We start from the raw sequence: 8,030 nt of genomic DNA on the forward strand, positions 1-8,030 counted from the left end.
TATAGTCCCAGCCACTACGGACATTTGTTCCTCACAGGCAGTGATTCTACCCTCAAGAGCTGTTATAGATTCCATTTTCTGCTCGATCGCCAGGAGCCTTACGTTCGTTTTAATCTTCTCTGATTTGATTTCCTGAAGGTCATCTGAGATTTTCTTAAGCTGTTCTAGAATCTTTTCCATGCCAGGACCGGGGTTTGTTTCAACATCTCCTCCCAGCAATAATAAATCCCTGATAAACGAACAGGCATCACACAGCAAAGGGCACAATGACCGTGGGCACGGCAGCACAAACAGGAAGAGATTGTCGCTACGTACACACTTGCCGTAGTTTCTTCTCACCTGCACAAAAAGGATGCATGGTTTGGAGGTGTTCATGCTGGTAACGCTGCCGTGCCCATTGCCGCCGTCCCGGGAATCATCCGCTTTCATAGGGTAGCTGTTAGGTGGCGCCGTTGATGTCCCAGGTGTCAACCAATCCGACGGTGTCGCAGCCTTGCCGTGCAGACTGCCGAGATACGCTGATATTACCGGCAGCGGCGTCGGCACGTGGGCGTCAGTGGGAAACAGTGAGTGTGCACTTGGTTTTAACGTGGTACTATCGTTGCTTCGATGAACTGGCCGGGCATGCAGAAGGCCCAGCAGGATCTGCACAAAAAGGATGCATGGTTTGGAGGTGTTCATGCTGGTAACGCTGCCGTGCCCATTGAACTGGTAGCCTCGCTTAATATGACGCACTGAGGTCCCGATGACTTCAACGTAATGTTTCGTAACGTAACTTAACGTACGAAAATGGGACGGCGTGAACCAGCCTTTACGCTCTGCTTAAGTTGTCTACGAGGAGAGTAACGTTAAAACTGAACATCTCAAACCCCTGCACGATGGCGAACAAAACAGAACCGGCGCGGTTGGAAAGCTGGAGCCTAAAAAAAAAATGTATGCTCGTTTATCTTAAAGAGGAGGAAAAAACTTCCCCTACGTCGTCGCTATCATATGTACTTCAATATTTGCACCGCTCGTGGAGTCGGATCATGGCGGGCATCATTGAATAGCTTATTTATAGGCACTAGATGTTTTTGAAGAACTTGTTCGTGACCCTTGTGACGCGCTTCTCATTATTTTTTTTTTCTCGCAAGACTAACCGATTCACTGCTGGAACGAGGAAGGAGCGCGAGGAAATATATGAGAAAAAAATCCTCTGCGTCAGGGACAGAATCAGCGCCACTTTGCCTGAACTTCTCAACCTCGAATTTCAGGCACCTTTCAAAAGATGGCGCAAGTGCGCGCCGTCTGCTCCAACATAAGTCCTTTTTTATTGTTTAAGACAATTAGTACGGTTTAAAGAAATTACAATCATGAATAATTATATTAACTAGAAAGAGAAAAGCTCTAATTAAAAAAACGTCGCTTAAATAGCTGTCCTCTTCTCCGAAACCGGTTCCTTGAAATTGGTCTTGTGATTTAAATTTTTTTAAACAAATCTCAATATAAATACAACAAAACGAGCCTTACAGAGAACCAGCTCAGTTCCTCTAGCACACAATTAAAACAAAATGAGATCAGATGCCAGAACGATAACCGAGAAAACAAAGAACGCGTTAAGGGAATTCTTTGAAACTTTATCACAATAAAGTGGTGTTCACAAAAAAATACTGCAAGGGTTGCACTTCCAATACTTTTTATGCGGAGTTTCTATGTTTACCAAGAGCATTCTCTTACTTAACTTGTCGTCGGTGCCTTATGACGTGAAACTGAGTTACGACACTTCAAAGTAGCATAAAAGGTTCTGTGTGAATAAATATTTAAAAAATGTGAGTGCGCTAATTAGGAAGAACACGCATTCAGGGAACTAGATGAGACCTTCCTCTATTCAATAAAAAAAATAAGAATGTGTCTTGGATGCATTACAAGTCTACAAACTTGGAATGCCTAGAGGTATGTCTTTGAAAATATCAAAACTTGCACATTTCGTTTTCTTATTGTACGTTCAGTTTTGAAAAGTGCATATCACATTTTACACTAAAAGAGTGATGATGAATTGGCAATTTATTTGCAAAAAGAACAAAATACCTGGCACGCGCACAGACGCGACGTTTGCACCGCAAACAGGAACGTTAGCGCAGCTGCCACCGGTATTATGGTTGGGGCCGTGGGACCACCGCCCTAAAAGCAAATTATATATATATATATATATATATATATATATATATATATATATATATATATATATATATATATATATATATATATATATATATATATATATATATAAAATTGTCAATTTTTGTGGGAGGTGGTCACAAAATATTTGAACGGTAATGTCTTTGATATCTAGAAGTGCTGTAACAATTGCATACTTTTAGTTTATTTGTTATACTTCGATAATTTTTTGTACATTTGAAGACTTTTCAGGAAAATGATTAGGAATGTGAATTTATTTATAAGAATGGTTTTCTATAAGATTAAGCCATGTAATTCATCCAACATATTTTTCTCTCCTTTTTTTTTTTTTTTGTAGCTTTGTGTACTTATAGCTGGATGGTTCCCCCTAATCTAGAGTTAATTTGGCATAACACATATCCTTGTTATCTATTCTCAAAGATGCGAGAGCTGATTATTATATTAATCGGACTCCCACCCACCATAAAAACCACCGCCATTCACGTCTTATAGCTCTTTTGTTATATAAAATTACTGCTAATGACACGTAGCTTTATGTGTAGCATGGCAGACAGTTAAACGCACCAGCCCAAAGGTGTCTCGTCCTAGTTCTCGGCTCATTTTCTAGACTACTTTATCGACAGGCACATTAGCACTCGGTCAGTAATAGGACTCTTTCATATGCCTCTTGTACGAAACAGCTATTCAGGTTCTGAAACTGCCGAAAACCAGAGGAGGTAGCATTCGAAGTGTAGGTAGTAGGGACTTTTAAGCAAACCGTTACCCTGTTTCGCGTACCGCACAACCGGAGGAGCCTTTGAAGCATGCTTCAAAGGCTCTCCTGATGCGGTACGCGGAACACGGTATCAGTTCGCTAAAAGTCCACATTAACCCATTGCTTGAGGGCAGTTCAGATCGTGAAACTGTTAGCGCAAACAAACAATCGTCGTTTTTCTTCTTTTTTTTTCGTAGAGTTAAGGTGTTGTCAAAATTACTAAACTCGTGGACAACTTGCTGTTGAATTTCCGAAGAGATAAGGTGTGTATGAGCACGGGCGCGCTCCCGTACCTCTGACAGCATATCCACAAAAAATTCGGCAAGTTTTTTTTTTTCTTTCTTTTTTTTTCCGGTGGGGTGCAAAGCGGTGTTTTGGACAAGTGGTGAGCTTTAATGCTCTTTCCAATTATAACGCCAAAGAGGACTGACGTCATGTTCGCGCAAACAGTGTCGCTCAATGTACAATGAGATTTTCGCGATTGCTGCGACTCTTTATTTCGAGGCAAACTTGCTGGGCATACAATCAACCACAAAGTGGAACTATTAAGCAGACATAACAAAATCCGACCCACTGGATTTGGCTCTATAGAGCCTTTCCGAAATTGTGAGGTGATGCGTAGATTATGCGCAGCCGCCATTAGTTGGTCTCGTCGTTCCCGGCGGGAAGCCCACGATTGGGTCCGAGTTCGCGCCAAGCATTGACGCAGCACTCGTGTGGAATGCGTTTCAGTCCGAGCACGCTCTGAATGCTGACGAAGCGCTCGTGTCCAGCGCGTGCTCACAGGGCATGACCAACTAATGGCGGCCGCACATATTCTATGCAACATTTCATCAAAATTTTGAGAAGGGTTTGTTTGAACTCAACAGATAAGAGACCGCCAGCAAGAACTATAGAACACTGAAGGTGTAGGGTAAATAGAACGTTCGTAATCTGCCGTGTCCATTTTTTTCATTGTTTTAAAATAGGCTCGTTTTCAAAACAATAGATGATCGATGACTTCGCTTTTCAGAACACTTGGCGACATCGGCCATTGACCGCCAAGCGTCTCTTATAGACTGTCGCTACGTGTTCTCTCAGGATTGATCGCATATAATTCAATATGGCGTCACAACACGAGATACACTACATGAACCCGGGGACAACAGATGCGAAGCTACTTCTCGTTGCTAAGCGGCGGACTAAGGTGACGTCACTTGTTTGCAAACAGAAAAGGGTCCATGAACTGTGGCAGCAGCGAGATAAAGGGCACTCAACTTTCACTCATTCTCAAAAGCTGACCCTGACTACGCGCAGAGACAATAGAACGAGGTAAAAAAAAATAAGGGGGACGAAAAAAAAAAAAAAAAGAGGGAAAAATACGAATAATTACGCGCTCCATTCTCGTAGTTCTTCGCGTATACGCGTTCATTGTGGGATGAGCTAGTCCACGCACCCTCTGGCGAGTACGCGTTGACCTACAAGGTCAGCTGACTTCCGGTCCGCCATGGAGACTCCCAGCGCGCCGGAAGCGTGGGGTTACCTACTCTAGATCTCAGGACGCTTCTTTTTTCACTCTATTCGGGCATGCGCCTACATCTAGGAGAAGCGAAGTAAAGAAATGCATACCGAGAAGTCGAAACAGACAACTAAGGGTAGAAAACGAAAGAGAGGAGAAGCACTTACACCGGAAACGATGTTTGCGGGCGAACGAGCAATTAGACGACCTAATAGGTGTCACACGGTCTGATCACGTGACCTCCACCTTCCGCCGAGGCCACGCCCCTTCCCCCTCCCCTCACCCCCCTAATATCCTCTCCTTCAAACTCTTCTCTGGAGAGTTGTTGCTCTTCTGGTTGGGGGCAGCAGCAACTAATTACGTAAAAAAAAAAAAAAAAAAAAAAAACAGAAAAGAAAAGAAAAGCACCATTCAGGCCAAAAAAAAAAGGAAATAACGGGAAGAACGACAACACTGAGCGGTGACGTGATATAAGTCACGCTCGGTGGTCATTGTAACATCTCGGTACGCAAAATGATTCCCCGTAGAAAGACAGAAAAAAAAAAAAACGTCTCAAGGAACAGGGATCGTAGAGAAATTCTTTCTGCCCCCTCGACATTAGCCGGTTGTGTTTGTATTATGTTTGTAACAACGAGTGCACACTTTAATTGGACGAAAAAGGCAACGAAATAAAAACAAAACGTAGAACTCAAACCATGAAGCGAACGCGCAACTCAGGTGACCTAGCGAGCCGCTGAACTCTCTTGAACTTCACCTACACGCATCCGGGCATTCATGCTCACCCTGACGTAGCGTGCGAAAGTCGTTCATTCGGTTTCTTGGTAAGGTGGGTGGGTGGGTCACCTTTTTCTGGCTCCCAAATCACGAGACAAGCTTCTTGTTTTTTTCTCAACAATGTCTGTGTTTTTATTAGAAAAACGCCAAAAAGTTTTATTTCTCCTTTTTTTTTTCTTTTCTTGTTAGATAGATATTCGGATATGCTATAACTTGCGAAGGATGAGACCATAAAGGCACTGAACTAAGTAAGAATATTTGCACTTTTTATTTTTGATATGGTGTACTTTCTGTATTTTGTGCGTGGTTTGTTTGCGTGCGCGCATAACAATTCCTGTAAAGCCTTTTTTTTTTTTTGAAAATTATCGCTGAGCGCCATTTAGTAGAATACAGCTATTATATCGCGTTGTTAAAAATATGTGTACGAATGCGAGTATGTAACAAACAAAACGATTTCATTTGGAGTTTTTTTTTTCTTTTTTAACAAGGCAATTTGTATTGGTAAGTAGATATTTTCCAACGTTGCCAGACAGATTGTTTTACCTTCAATGAGAAGACCTACGTTGTGTCCAAATGTTAATGGTGTTAGAACCAACAACATCCATCCTATGACCATGTCCGTTCGGCTCCAGAGTGTCATCCTAGGCGGGAATTTTAACTCTACAGGGCTGACACTGTAGGCAATATAAAATTTTCCTGAAAGGTATTTAGGAAAAAAGGGAAATGTTAGTCTTGGTTTTTGCCGCAAGCCTCACCTTCTTGCAACCGTCGGAAAAATTAGGCTTTTTCAACAGGGTGAGAAGAAGTTCAAGATTCTCCAAAAGTGGCATAAAGTGCCCGATGCTAACAAATGAGGCTAACTTAGGAATAAACCATAAATCCGTTCCCCAGTCCCTAATTTGTATTATTTATATTGCATTATTACACAACAATAATCTTCCGGGTAATGTTGCGTCCTACGCAGTGTTCAGGTGAAAAGAAGAAAGAAGCTTTTTAAGGTGTTTTAATGAAAATTTCTGACAGGGAGTTCAAGGGAAGCTTGTCACATAACTTAAAAAATGCAACGAGAAAAAAAAACAAAACGCAACTTGTATTTACACAGCGAGGTCTCAATCTGCTTTTGAGATCTGGCGATTCTTAGCTCAGTAGAGCATCATTTCGCCAGTTCCGTGTGACGGCTGACATCGTTCAAACTAACGCTCACACGACCACACGCCCCCGCCGCAATAACGGTTCGAATAAAACAACCGGCAGGAAATTGTTGAACACACGGTTTTAGGATTCTCCAACACGAGCGGTTTACGCTCTCGTCGCCCCATATATATTCGGATGATTGTCACGGAGGCGTTCCCTCCTGACCCACCACCGACCCTCGCACGGCGACATCATGCGCCGGATTCGAATCCCAGCACGGAACGACAACCAGCTGCCCCGTCGAAACAGCAGGCCCACGACAGAAGGCTGAAAGTACCGCGCCACCAAAATAGCAAAAAGAATAACGCAAATCGCAACAAAGAAGGCGCAAAAGATGTATCGTCGCTGTAAGCGGACGACACCGATGATCCCTGTACATACTTCGTTCAGCCCAGAGCTGACAGTGGTGTGAGAGCTACGCCCTCGCCTGTCCAATCAGCCAATCCCTTTCATCAACTCACATCTTTATGTATATATCCTATTGGCGATTTTAATCGCGAGTTACAGAAGATACTTCCACGGTTGTGTGTTTTTCGCCCCGTTTCTCTTCCACTCCTGCGCTTCCATGTCAGTAGTGAACCAGGTTGCTTGCACTCTCTAGTTTCAATAGTTCGCTTTTAGGTCGCCAGGGGCTGTGAGTACCTGATTCGGTCGAGAAAGCTGTCGAGCGAACCTACCGCTACAGCCCTTCGCGCTAGCAGCTATAGGTGCCGTCGACTTTAATGAGGTCGCCAAAAGGGGTTGTTCATAGCTGAGTCCGTGGCTGCTCAGCGCGAGCTGACGGGGAGCTCCGTTTTGCAGCGTTCATTCCAGATCATCGAGGCTGCCGACCTTGGCAGCCTAGAGACCTTTTCTTTGCGGTGGCTGCCATGTTGAATTTGGACGTAGCTAAGCTGGGAAAATAAATAACGAATCACTTTATTTGCCGATGGGAAAGCGATAGAATTTGAGGGGCTCGTGCCAATGATTATAATTCTTTCTTGATTGTAGTACTTTCTTATCTTTGTTTTTTGTAGCCCCGCTTAAACAATTTTAGATTTTGTCGCCCAGTCCAACCACGTCGTCTTTCAACGTGGCAACGGCCCTCACGCGAAAGCGGTCTATATAACCGTGAGCTCCTTCCGAGCATGCGCCGTGCGCACTCTGACACGACTTCCGATGAACCCTATATATATGCGCTCTAAAAAAAGCCCGTGAGACTGCTTTCCCGCACAACACTCGGAGAGCCAATCACAGCAACTTACGGAGGCAGCTCAGCGAATGACAATGCCGAAACATATGTTTAGACCAAAAAACGCAGTCTGAGTTGTGACATTAAGCAATGCAAGCGTGACGTTTTGCATTGCTTAATGTCACAACTCAGACTGCGTTTTTCGGTCTAAACATATGTTTCGGCATCGTCATTCGCTGAGCTGCCCCTGTAAGTTGCAGTGATTGGCTCTCCGAGTGTTGTGCGTGAAAGTAGGCGCACAACTTTTTTTAGAGTGTGGACGGAAGCGTAATGACGTGGCCAAAGGCCAGACGTGTACGACTCGTCCGACGAGCGCGCGTAGCTTCCGCAGCACTGTCAGCTTACATATGGGCGGAGTATCGCTGTATATACGCACCAGAAGCGGCAGCAGGCGCGGCTCA

Source organism: Ixodes scapularis, unplaced genomic scaffold (genome assembly GCF_016920785.2).
Source record: "Ixodes scapularis isolate PalLabHiFi unplaced genomic scaffold, ASM1692078v2 PGA_scaffold4__175_contigs__length_147842914, whole genome shotgun sequence".
NCBI lineage: Eukaryota > Metazoa > Arthropoda > Arachnida > Ixodida > Ixodidae > Ixodes > Ixodes scapularis.